The following is a 14,571-nucleotide window of genomic DNA, read 5'->3' as shown; positions in this document are numbered from 1 at the left end:
GACAACCTGGAAGAAATGGAAAAATTCTTAGAAAAGTACAACGTTGCAAGACTGAACCAGGAAGAAATAGAAAATATGAACAGAACAATCATAAGAACTGAAACTGAGACTGTGATAAAAAATCTCCCAACAGGGCTTCCCTGGTGGCGCAGTGGTTGAGAGTCTGCCTGCCGATGCAGGGGACACGGGTTTGTGCCCCAGTCCGGGAAGATCCCGCATGCTGCAGAGGGGCTAGGCCTGTGAGCCATGGCTGCTGAGCCTGCGCCCGGAGCCTGTGCTCCACAAAGGAAGAGGCCACAACAGTGAGAGACCCATGTACTGCAAAAAAAAAAAAAAAAAAAAAAAAAAAATCCCAACAAACAAAACACCAGGACCAGATGGCTTCACAGGTGAATTCTATCAAACATTTAGAGAAGAGCTAACACCTATCCGTTTCAAACTAACCAAAAATATAGCACAGGAAGGAACACTCCCAAACTCATTCTACAAGGCCACCATCACCCTGATACCAAAACCAGACAAAGATGTCACAAAAAAAGAAAACTACAGGCCAGTACCAGTGATGAACATAGATGCAGTAATCCTCAACAAAACACTAGCAAACAAAATCCAACAGCACATTAAAATGATCATACACCATGATCAAGTGGGGTTTATCCCAGGAATGCAAGGATTCTTCAATATATGCAAATCAATCAATGTGATACACCATATTAACCAACTGAAGGATAAAATCCATACGATCACCTCAATAGATGCAGAAAAACCTTTCGAAAAAATTCAACACCGATTTATGATAAAAACTCTCCAGAAAGTGGGTACAGAGGGAACCTATCTGAACAAAATAAAGGACATATATAACAAACCCACAGCCAACATCATTCTCACTGGAGAAAAACTTAAAGCATTTCCTCTAAGATCAGGATCAAGACAAGGGTGTCCACTCTCACGAGTATTATTCAACAAAGTTTTGGAAGTTTTAGCCACATCAATCAGAGAAGAAAAAGAAATAAAAGTAATCCAAATAGGAAAAGAAGAAGTAAAACTGTCACTGTTTGTATATGACGTGATACTATACAAAGAGAATCCTAAAGATGCTACCAGAAAACTACTAGAGCTAATCAATGAATTTGGTACAGTAGCAGGATAAAAAAATAATGCACAGAAGTCTCTTGCATTCCTATACACTAATGATGAAAAATCTGAAAGAGAAATTAAGGCAACACTCCCATTTACCACTGCAACAAAAAGAATAAAACACTTGGAATAAACCTCCCTAAGGAGGCAAAAGACTTGTAGGCAGAAAACTATATGACACTGATAAAAGAAATCAAAGACAATACAAACAGTTGGAGAGATATACTATGTTCTTGGATTGGAAGAATCAGCATTGTGAAAAGACTACAATACCCAAAGCAATCTACAGATTCAATGCAATTCCTATCAACCTACCAATGGCACTTTTCACAGAACTAGAACAAAAAATTTTACAATTTGTTTGGAAACACAAAAGACCCTGAATAGCCAAGCAATCTTGAGAAGGAAAAACGCAGCTGGAGGAATGAGACTCCCTGACTTCAGACTATACTACAAAGCTACAGTAATCAAGACAGTATGGTACTGGCACAAAAACAGAAATATAGATCAATGGAATGGGATAGAAAGCCCAGAGATAAACCCACACACATATGGTCACCTTATTTTTGATAAAGGAGGCAAGAATATACAATGGAGAAAAGACAGCCTCTTCAATTACTGGTGCTGGGATAACTGGACAGCTACATGTAAAAGAATGAAATTAGAACACTTCCTAACACCATACACAAAAATAAACTCAAAATGGATTAAAGACCTAAATGTAAGGCCAGACGATATAAAACTCTTAGAAGAAAACATAGGAAGAACACTCTATGACATAAATCACAGCAAGATCCTTTTTGACCCACCTCCTAGAGAAATGGAAATAAAAACAGAAATAAACAAAGGAGACCTAATGAAACTTAAAACGTTTGCACAGCAAAGGAGACCATAAATAAGACGAAAAGACAACCCTCAGAATGGGAGAAAATATTTGCAAATGGAGCAACCGACAAAGGATTAATCTCCAAAATATACAAGCAGCTCATGCAGTTCAATATCACAAAAGCAAACAACCCAATCCAAAAATGGGCATAAGACCTAAATAGACATTTCTCCAAAGAAGATATACAGATTGCCAACAAACACATGAAAGGATGTTCAACATCACTAATCATTAGAGAAATGCAAATCAAAACTACAGTGAGGTATCACCTCACACCAGTCAGAATGGCCATCATCAAAAAATCTACAAACAATAAGTGCTACAGAGGGTGTGGAGAAAAGGGAACCCGCTTGCACTGTTGGTGGAAATGTAAATTAACACAGCCACTATAGAGAACAGTATGGAGGTTTCTTAAAAAACTAAAATTAGAACTAACATATGACCCAGCAATCTCACTACTGGATATGTACCCTAAGAAAACCATAATTCAAAACGAGTCATGTACCACAATGTTCACTGAAGCTCTATTTACAATAGCCAGGACATGGAAGCAACCTAAGTGTCCATCAACAGATGAATGGATAAAGAAGATGTGGCACATATATACAATGGAATATTACTCAGCCATAAAAAGAAACAAAATTGAGTTATATGTAGTGAGGTGGATGGACGTAGAGTCTGCCATACAGAGTGAAGTAAGTCAGAAAGAGAAAAACAAATACCATATACTAACACATGTATATGGAATCTAAAAAAAAAGGTTCTGAAGAACCTAGAGGCAGGACAGGAATAAAGACACAGATGTAGAGAATGGACTTGAGGACACGGGGAGTGGGAAGGGTAAGCTGGGATGAAGTGAGAGAGTGGCAATAGACATATACACACTACGAAATGTAAAATAGATAGCTAGTGGGAAGCAGCCACATAGCACAGGGAGATCAGCTCGGTGCTTTGTGACCACCTAGAGGGGTGGGTTAGGGAGGGTGGGAGGGAGGCCAAAGAGGGAGTGGATGTGTGGATGATGAATATACTTCCTTAGAAATATAACTTTAAATGAATTTTGAGACAGAAGAGACTATGGAAGGCGTATAAAACAGTTCTCACCATTTTTAGATAAATAAACAGACCTAGAGGAAATATATTACTTGAATAAATTCACTCAGAAAATTAAGAACCCAGGAGTCCTAACTTCTATTCCAACATTTCTTTTGTGCATCACAGCAGACTTATACAAACTATGTTGTTTGATTTCAGACTTTGTTATAATATTTGGAAGATGAAATCAATCTGACTTAGGCTGTGAATATCGTATGCATTTTTGATGCCTGTGGACAGTTCAGTGTTGGCTTCACTCTAAGTGCTTTTATTCAGATTTGTCACAATCTGTGCCTAAAATGAATCCAATATATTTTTCCTTGATGTTACATTTATTTTTAATCCCCCTTATCACATTATTCTTTCTTTATCTCATTACTTTCTAGGCATGTTTCTTTTATCCACTTCACGTATGGAATATATATTGGTCAAAATTGAAAACAAGCAACAAAATCTTTTCCACTGTAATGTGCTACAGTCAGAAGAGCTTTGGAACCTAAAATCAAAGTCTTTTATGAAGGACCACAGTGTTAGAAAAGAAAATGATGTCTCATTAATGGGCCACAGTTCACCAAAGTAAACAGCTTTTTTTGTTTGTTTTAACTGAATGAAAGGAGCTTCATTACTTCCTGAATGGATCTTTCTTTTGACAACTATGAACTCGACACTAAAATATTGTTAGTTGTTTGTGTTGACCTTTTGTGAGGAAGTTCTAAAAATCAATCAATGTCTACCCTAGGAACACTTCCTTTCTATGGAAAGCAAAGTAATAAAATACAGTAAGAAACATTTAATCCTTACCTTCAGTAGAAGTTCCTATAATTGGGCTTCTCCCGCTAAATTAAAAAACATGTTCTTACAGTTAAAGTCTGAGTAAAGGTCACCTAAGGTCAAAGATACTGAACAGTTTATGCAGCCATTTTCAAAAGAAAATTATGGCCATTACACTTTGCTGGAAGAAAAGAATATTTCAGCTAACTCAAATTGTAGCTTCTTGAAGGAGGACAATAGACACTTGGATGGAAATCCTCCCAAAGAGTAAATACTTGGCTCTGACATGCAAGTCTCTGCCAAAAATCTTAATGGTTTAAGTCCTGGTTTTCTTTCTGAATGATGGTCTCTCTTGCTCATTTTCCACTATTCACTTTTCTGATTCAGTTTCAGTCTCCCACAACTTAAAGTGACACCAAAGCAACTCAACCAGCCATTATTGGGTTTGCTCCTTGCACGTGCTGATACTAGGCTCTGTAGGAGATCACACATCCATAGAAGACCTCCTGAGAGAAGGAGATGACACCTAATGAAGGATCTGGTCTGATTTCTGTCCTATCCATCACCTTCACCATCACAGCCATGACCATCAGCTTTATCATCACCATCACTTTCATCGTGATGACTTTTGGGTTTCAAATACTAGCAGGTTACTTAATCTCTTTGAAGTTAACAATATGAAACATTTTAATGGGAATTTAAGATACTTAACTCCCAGGATTGTTTTGAATATTAAATGAGGTTATTCATGCAAAGTACCTACCATCTCATTTAGCTCTACTACCCCTGTTTACGGATTATTTTAACCATTTGTTGAGCAATTATTAGGTGAAGGCATTTTTACTCCCATTTAAGCCCCTCATCAACCACTATGGGCTAAATACTCTGGTTCCCATTTTAAAGGTGGGGATTCTTGAAGGACCATCTACCTTGCTCAAGGCTCCACAGATATTAACTGTTGGCACAAAGATTTAAACCTAGGTCTGTGTGGCTCTAAAATCAGTTGTGGGTACAAGGTATGTTATTATGGAGTGTCTACCATATAATTTTACACCATTCTCAGAACTATAAAAGAAGATACATATTAAACCTGTCTAGTTTTCTATGTTAAAGTTGATTTTAGACCCAGGATATAGAACTGATTGAACCCACTTAGCTTACATGTCTTCCCAAAGAGATATTTGGGTTTGGCTTATTAATTTAGAAGTTCCTGAATCATACACTATCTCTTCTCACTCATGAGGCAAATAATTAAAGATAAGACTTCTATATCTCAGGCACAGAATATAAAGCCCAAAACTTTTATGCCAGACTTTATAAACCTCAACTCTAACATTGGGCCTTGCCCTGGCCCACTAACCCAGTAATTAAAAAATTAATTTAGAAGTTCCTGAATCATACACTATCTCTTCTCACTCATGAGGCAAATAATTAAAGATAAGACTTCTATATCTCAGGCACAGAATATAAAGCCCAAAACTTTTATGCCAGACTTTATAAACCTCAACTCTAACATTGGGCCTTGCCCTGGCCCACTAACCCAGTGGTAAAAAAAAAAAAAAAAAAAAAAAAAAAAAAATCTGACCATATACTTAGCTATTAAGAAATTAAGACTCAGCCTCTTCAAATGTCCATTCCCCATCAATCTTGTAACTCTAACTCCCTAAAATGCATCTAAATTCATTCAGTAAGTGATAAAACCCAATCTTCTTGGGGTTTATTAGAAGAAATAATCAAGAATTACCTTAGCGTCTGGAATCCTTAGCAAACTCTGAAGGAAATAAGTCAACATAAGTGGTTTTGCAGGGATGTCATCCCTTGGGAACCAGGTAGTTTTATCACTTTAGGTACTAAGAAAAGGTCCATACATGTCCGTGCCATGGTATTCCTGAAAATATTACAACGATTTTTTGTTTTTTGTTTTTTTTTTGCAGTGTGGGCCTCTCACTGTTGTGGCCTCTCCCATTGCAGAGCACAGGCTCTGGACGTGCAGGCTCATGGGCCCAGCCTCTCCGTGGCACGTGGGATCTTTCCAGACCGGGGCACAAACACCGTGTCCCCTGTCTCGGCAGGCAGACTCTCAACCACTGCGCCACCAGGGAAGCCCTATTAAAACAATTTTATTGCAGTTTTAGGTAAACTTAAATCTTTATAAGAATAAAATACCAATGGAAAGGAAATCAGAGAATTAGTCATAACATCCACCAAAAATAATACTTCTAAAAAATATAGGGAGCTGGATAAAATTAAAGAAATTTCTAATTCCATCTTAGAATCTGAAGGATTTGGGATTCTATCATTCTTAAATTCCCCTGTGAGCCAAAAAATTCTGTGACATTTGACAGTGACAATATATTATAGAATGCTAAAAGACAGTGAACTATCTTCATTCCTAGAATATACCTCCCAGATCCTCGTCAAGTTGTTTTCAGAGATTAAGAGGTCAAAGCTTTTTTTATTTTCTTCTTCTTTCCCCCCCCCCCCCAATCCTGAGCCACAAGAGAATCAGCAACTACGCACATTCACCTTCAAGGAAAGAAATATATTTTACTGTCAGCTTCAAGGGTTGGTAAGTTCACCTGCAGAAGAGATTTCACAGGAACTAACAATAAAATACCAGCCCCTACACTCATGCCAGTTTTATCAGAGAAGAGATTATACTGTCATTGCTTCACTCAATGTCATTGCATGAGAGAATTATACTACATGAGTAAATATGACTAACAACTAGGGAGCCAAAATATTCTTCAAATAAACAAACAAACGAACAAACCTTTCATCTACAATCCACAAAACATCTCAGAGTCAGATAATTTGATTATCTTCAAGAGTGAATCTGAACAGAGTATGGATTAGTCATGTGGTATCCAAAGCTTAGCTTGGAAAAGTTATGGAAAAATGTTCAGGAAACTCTAATAATCAATAACATAGTACAATACATTCTGATAGTCTATAATAAAGATAAGGTATATGTAATTTGATCACACAGAGTCATGAACAATTATGAGACAGTTAATAAGTGTTCTCTTCCCAAAAAGTGTTTAAAAAATTAAGATTAATTTGTCTTCATAGGTGAAGAATGGATGCCTCGGGACTTCCCTAGTGGCACAGTTGTTAAGAATCCGTCTGCCACATTAATGATGAAAAATCTAAAAGAGAAATTAAGGAAACACTCCCATTTACCACTGCAACAAAAAGAATAAAATACCTAGGAAGAAACCTACCTAATGAGGCAAAAGACCTGTATGCAGAAAACTGTAAAACACTCATGAAAGAAATTAAAGATGATACAAACAGATGGAGAGATTTACCATGTTCTTGGACTGGAAGAATCAACATTGTGAAAATGACTATACTACCCAAACCAATCTACAGATTCAATGCAATCTCTATCAAAATACCCATGGCATTTTTCACACAACTAGAACAAAAAATTTCACAATTTGTACGGAAACATGAAAGATCCCGAATAGCCAAAGCAATATTGAGAAAAACGGAGCTGGAGGAATCAGGCTCCCTGACTTCGGAATATACTGCAAAACTACAGTAATCAAGACAGTATGGTACTGGCACAAAAACAGACATATAGATCAATGGAACAGGATAGAAAGCCCAGAGATAAACCCATGCATATAGGGTCACCTTATTTTTGATAAAGGAGGCAAGAATATACAATGGAGAAAAGACAGCCTCTTCAATTACTGGTGCTGGGATAACTGGACAGCTGCATGTAAAAGAATGAAATTAGAAAACTCCCTAACACCATACACAAAAATAAGCTCCAAATGGACTAAAGACCTAAATGTAAGGCCAGACGATATAAAACTCTTAGAGGAAAACATAGGCAGAACACTCTATGACATAAATCACAGCAAGATCCTTTTTCACCCACCTCCTAGAGAAATGGAAGTAAAAACAAAAATAAACAAAGGGGACCTAATGAAACTTAAAAGCTTTTGCACAGCAAAGGAAACCATAAACAAGATGAAATGACAACCCTCAGAATGGGAGAAAATATTTGCAGGTGGAGCAACTGACAAAGGATTAATCTCCAATATACAAGCAGCTCATGCAGTTCAATATCAAAAAAGCAAAAAACCCAATCCAAAAATGGGCAGAAGGCCTAAACAGACATTTCTCCAAAGAAGATATACAGATTGCCAACAAACACATGAAAGGATGCTCAACATCACTAATCATTAGAGAAATGCAAATCAAAACTACAGTGAGGTATCACCTCATACCAGTCAGAACGGCCATCATCAAAAAATTTACAAATAATAAACGCTGCAGAGGGTGTGGAGAAAAGGGAACCCTCTTGCACTGTTGGTGGAAATGTAAATTAATACAGCCATTATGAAGAACAGTATGGAGTTTCCTTAAAAAACTAAAAATAGAACTAACATATGACCCAGCAATCCCACTACTGGGTATGTACCCTAAGAAAACCATAATTCAAAAAGAGTTATGCACCACAATGTTCACTGAAGCTCTATTTACAGTAGCCAGGACATGGAAGCAACCTAAGTGTCCATCGACAGATGAATGGATAAAGAAGATGTGGCACATATATACAATGGAATATTACTCAGCCATAAAAAGAAACAAAATTGAGTTATATGTAGTGAGGTGGATGGACATAGAGTCTGTCAAACAGAGTGAAATAAGTCAGAAAGAGAAAAAGAAATACTGTATGCTAAGACATATATATGGAATCTAAAAAAAAAAGGTTCTGAAGAACCTAGAGGCAGGACAGGAATAAAGACACTGATGTAGAGAATGGACCTGAGGACACGGGGAGTGGGAAGGATAAGCTGGGATGAAGTGAGAGTGGCATGGACATTATATATATATATATATATATATATATATATATATATATATACTACCAAATGTAAAATAGATAGCTAGTGGGAAGCAGCCACATAGTACAGGGTGATCAGCTCAGTGCTTTGTCACCACGTAGAGGGGTAGGTTAGGGAAGGTGGGAGGGAGACGCAAGAGGGAGGAGATATGGGGATATATGTTTATGTATAGCTGATTCACTTTGTTATAAAGCAGAAACTAACACACCATTGTAAAGCAATTATACTCCAATAAGGATGTTAAAAAAAATCCGCCTGCCAATGCAGGGGACACTGGTTTGAGCCCTAGTCCAGGAGGATCTCACGTGCCACAAAGCAACTAAGCCCATGCGCCACAAGTACTGAGCCTGCGCTTTAGAGCCCACAAGCCACAACTACTGAAGCCCGTGCGCCTAGAGCCCGTGCTCCGCGACAAGATAAGCCACCGCAACGAGAAGCCAGCGCACCACAACGAAGAGTAGCTGCTCACCGCAACTAGAGGAAGCCTGCACACAGCAACGAACACCCAACACAGCCAAAAAAAAAAAAAAAAAGAACGGATGCCTCCCTAGGAGCTAAGTGGATACTAGCTGACATTTTTCTTAAGGGCATCACCATCAATACCCTCTACCACTAATTTTCTGAGCCATTAAACAGCCCTGAAATGGATTTTGCTGCTTACCTTTCTGGCTGATAAAATTAAGTCCTAGCCAAGAGCTCTGATAGGTTGTCCATACAATCTTAAGAGTAATAAAACAACCCAACACATTGAATCCTAAGCAATTAGAGGAAGAGAGAGGAGCCAATATTTTATATGAACACATTTGGAAGGCTGAGTAGTGATGTGTTGAAATAATACAATCAATTCTTTGTCACCACAACTGAATGAATATACGGGAATATATACGCATCCCCCACCCTTCCAATAAACACAGCATTACTCCATTTTTTAAAAACATACCAAGACTTGAGTCCTTCTAGATTCTGCAATGTTACCCTAGCAATACCCTGGATGACTGAATAGCAGCATTTTACATGGGTCACCTCCATGACAATGCAGGACCCTAGCATAAGTCCTAACTGGATCCAAGCCCAACTTTCCATGCTCTTTGTCCATAGCCCATTTAGGATGGTAGAGTAGACGCATACCTCCCTAACTTTCCTATTTATACAAAACCAGCAGTCACCCTCTTATAGAGCTCCTCATTAATCCACGATTTTATATTTGGCACAGAATAAATATTGCCTTCTAAACTTAGCAATATTATTATTATATGCATTAAAATCTGAATCTCAGGTTTATCCCCCAATGAAGATTTTTCAAAGGGACTTTGTTGATAATGTGGGTTTTGTTATCTAATCACAGTTTAGAATGATCTGATATCATTCTTTTAAAAAAATCCATTGATTACCAAATCAAATAAGAATTTTTTCTGCTCTTCATTACAGACTTTGGTTTTATCAGCTTTCATGCTAGCTAAAGATAGAATTTCAACTGGAATAAAGAAAGCTCTTCTCAACTAGGAATATGAGATCTTTATAGTTTAGAATTCCACCTGCCCTTGTTACTCCTAGCTAGAATCACTATATTTTATTCCTGACAATATATTTTGGTAAAGCAGCAAGAGACAAAAGTCATAAAGGAGTATTATCACCTCAAAAGGAAGGGCTAAGCAGCAAGAGAAGATGAAATTCAAATCAGCCAAGATCCTGTTTCCATGATAATATATCTCTCTAGCTTGAAATCACATCAGAATAGCTACTATACTGAGTAGTTTTCAAAGTTGTCTTTGAGGCATGGAGACTTTTTAAATAGAAAGCATCTAGTAGAGTTAGACTCCTAAGAAAGAAGACTGTATCTGAACAGGCTTAGTTCTCATTTCCAGAGGGATGCAAAACATGGCAAGTAGGATGTCTTGAAATATATATTTTTTTCTTCAAATTCATTACAATTTTCTAATTCAGGCTTGGTTTCCTAAGCAAGTAAGACAAGTTCCTTCGTCAAAAGCTACCGATGGCTCTTCATTCTACCACGTTTTTCACTAGGATCTGTTAAGTAATGATTAGAGATATAAACTAATGTCACCTAAAAGAAAGAATAAGTAGCAAGTAGATGGTGTATCTTAATTGCCTGGGCAGTTCAAGCGTTCCACGGAAACTAAGAAAGCAAGCATTTACCATCACATGCACCTAATTATCTTTATGGCTGATGGTTAGAATCCTCAAAGTAAAGAGAAAGTGCACTTGTTTATTTCTTCATTCAGTATTTTCATGTTCCAGTACTTGGGATCTGTGATTTTCTATTCGACTTTCTGATGGTTGCCTGTCCACTGACTAGTGTTACATAGGTATACATTTGAGTGAACATCATTTGCTTTTAATGTGGATCTCTTTGTAATGAGGTCATATAAAAACAATCATAATTATGAAGCTTTACAATGTGTGAGTACAGAGTAGCCTGTTCCCTCCCTCACACCCTCCTGCATATCAGCAGGGGGGCTTGGGGGCAACAAATATCATATCATATCAGCATCAGGAAGGGGGAGGCAAAAGGACACAAATATTTTATATTCTGCACTGCTCATCTGAATCTACAACTTGTGAAAGATGGAGGGAGTCAAGGTCTAGAGGTCATTTATGGCCCATTTTAGGTTCTTTGGCAAGCACTCATGAAGATTAAAATACTGTTTGATTGCGGTTTTCAGTACAGGAAAAGGTACATTAGGGACAGCTCCATGTAACCAATAAACATGTATTTCTTATTGATATCAAGAGCCTTAAAAATGATAACAACAAAAACAACAAAAGCTTACATTTAATGACTGTTTGTTGGTACTTTACTAAGCACCCTATGTATGTAATCTCATATAATTCCTCAAACAATTACTCTTGTGACCCTTCTATATTAGTTTCCTGTTAGTCTTAAAACAAATTATCACAAGCTATTGGCTTAAAACAATGCACATTTATTATCTTACAGTTCTTGAAGTCAGAGGTCCAAAACAGATCTCACTGGGCTAAAGTCAAGGTGTCAGCAGGGCTGGAAACCCTTCTGGAAGCTCTCCAGGAAAATCCATTCCCTTGCCCATTCCAGATCCTAGAGGTCACCTGCATTCCTTGGCTTGTGGCCTCCTTCCAGGTGGCCTGACATATTTACAGGTTTTAGGATTAAGACCTACACATCTTTGGAGAGTCATTATCCTGCCTAGCACATTTTCCAATCTCAGTGAAAATGAGAATTCCACATAAAAATTCTGATCACATCTCTGCCTGTCACCTTCCCTCCCCCCTTTTAAACCTTTTACTGATTTAAATCCTTGTTACTGGTATGAAAACAAAATCCTCTAACATGACCTTCATGATCCAGCAGCTCTAGGTCCTCCCTGTCTTATTTTCCCTATAGTCCCCCTTCAACTTTGCTCTAGCTACACCAGCCTTGCTCTGGATCTGCGGCCTGACGTAGACATTCCTATTTTCCAAGCCTTGGTATCTGCTGTCTTCTATCTGGAATGCTCATTCCAATTCTTCTGCCTCTGCCACATACCACTTCCTCAGGGAAGCCTGCACTAACTACAAATCTCTCTATGGTCAATTAACTGACTCCTTTATTAATTTATTTATATACATATATTTCTTTTCTGCTCACCTTGTTCCAGGCACTTCTCTCAGTGCTGGGGATATAGCAGGGCACAGAACAGACAAAGCTCTGGCTTTCATGAAGCTCAAGTTCTGATGGTGGACGATAGATGATACATAATAAACAGATATCCAATATATCAGATGGAATAACTGCTATGAAGAAAACTAAAGCAGGGTAAGAGAGGAGAGAAATCAGTGTGGGCGTTACTTTAGACAAAGAGGTCAGGCAAGGATTCTGTAATGAGGTGGCATTTGAAGAAGCGATGATGATTCTTGTGGATTTTTGAGGGAAGAGCATTCTTGGTAGAGGCAACAATAAGTGTGAAGACCCAGAGATGGAGTGTGTTTGGTGCTCTGGCACCAGACCTCTACTTCACTGTAAATGTAGTGATGTTAATCTTACATATCAGCGTTATCATTAGAACAATCTCTGTTTCCTTTTACCATAGTATCCATACAGTTTGTCACATTGTTGATTCTCCTAAATGTTTATTGGATGAACAAGTAAACAACCCTATGCATTGCTATTCTGATCTCCAACATATTTTTGAGGAAATTGAGGACTACAGTACTTAATAACTTCCCCATCCCCTAAATCCAAAGCTATTTGACACCATAGTGTATGTTCTTAACCACTTTGCTCTGTTGTCTACTTTCTAATTTTCATGGACGTGCTTAACTTCAACTCTTTCTCTTAATGAGGGAAATGACTTAGAATAGCTATGAATGTTGATTACCAACTGGAGTATTCTCCTACATGAACAGAGGTATAGCTGCTCAGAGCCCCAGCCTTCTTATAAAATGGTGAGATTAATAATCATTTCAAATATTGTTTAAAGATGTAAGCTGTTGCATGAGATGATAAACATGAAAACAATAAGAAAATGGTAAAATATTTCCCTAGCCAACACCATAATGCACATGGAATGAATAAGGAATAGAACTGCTGAGATGTTTGTTATCCTGACACAAGTTCAGTGACATTACACAGAAAGAGTTCATAGATATGCATGACTTGTGGCTATTCTTTTTGCTTATAACCCCATCAGGAAATGACTCTTCCTTCCAAAAGGGGTGGACTATCTTTTATTCCTATAGAGAAAAAAGTGAACCATTTCCCCCAAAATGGGGATTGAGTGGTTTTTAGAAACAGGGAGAACAAGAGACAGGCAGAGAAAAATTCAAAGAACATTTCAGAAGGCAAATGTGCAAAGTGTATTGGAATGAGTATACTATTAATAATTTTATAGATGCTGTGACTTAAAGTGAACCTTAAAAGAAACTGAATAATGTTTTAAGCATATTAATAAGGGCCTTGATTTACGTAAGAACTGAATTAGCACACAAAAGACCCCGAATAGACAAAGCAATCCTGAGAAAGCAAAACAGAACTGGAGGAATCAGTCTCCCTGATTCAGACTATACTACAAAGCTATAGAAAAACATAAATATAGATCAGTGGAACAGAATAGAAACCCAGAAATAAACCCACGCACCTATAGTCAATTTATCTATGGCAAAGGAGGCAAGGATATACAATGGAGAACAGACAGTCTCTTCAATAAGTGGTGCTGGGAAAACTGGACAGCTACATGTAAAAGAATGAAATTAGAACATTCTCTAACACCATACACAAAAATAAACTCAAAATGGATCAAAGACCTAAATGTAAGGCTGGACACTATAAAACTCTTAGAGAAAAGCATAGGCAGAACACTACTGGACACAAATTGCAGCAATATTTTTGGGGATCCATCTCCTAGAGTAATGGAAATAAAAACACAAATAAACAAATGGGACCTAATGAAATTTAAAAGCTTTTGCACAGCGAAGGAAGCCATAAACAAAACAAAAAGACAACTTACGGACTTGGAGAAAATATTTGCAAATGATGCTGCTGACAAGGGATTAATTTCCAAAATACATAAAAAGTTCATACAGCTTAATATAAAAAAAAAAAAAACCCAATCAAAAAATGGGCAGAAGACCTAAATAGATATTTCTCCAAAGAAGGTATACAGATGGCAAACAGGCACATGAAAAGATGCTCAATATTGCTAATAATCAGAGAAATACAATCAAAACTACAGTGAGGTATCATCTCACAACAGTCAGAATGGCCATCATTAAAATGTCTACAAGTAATAAATGCTGGAGAGGGTGTGGAAAAAAAACCCTCCTACACTGTTGGTGGGAATG

This window comes from Lipotes vexillifer, unplaced genomic scaffold (genome assembly GCF_000442215.2).
Source record: "Lipotes vexillifer unplaced genomic scaffold, Lipotes_vexillifer_v1.1 scaffold1733, whole genome shotgun sequence".
Taxonomy (NCBI): domain Eukaryota; kingdom Metazoa; phylum Chordata; class Mammalia; order Artiodactyla; family Lipotidae; genus Lipotes; species Lipotes vexillifer.
Note: the sequence above shows the minus strand (reverse complement) of the source record.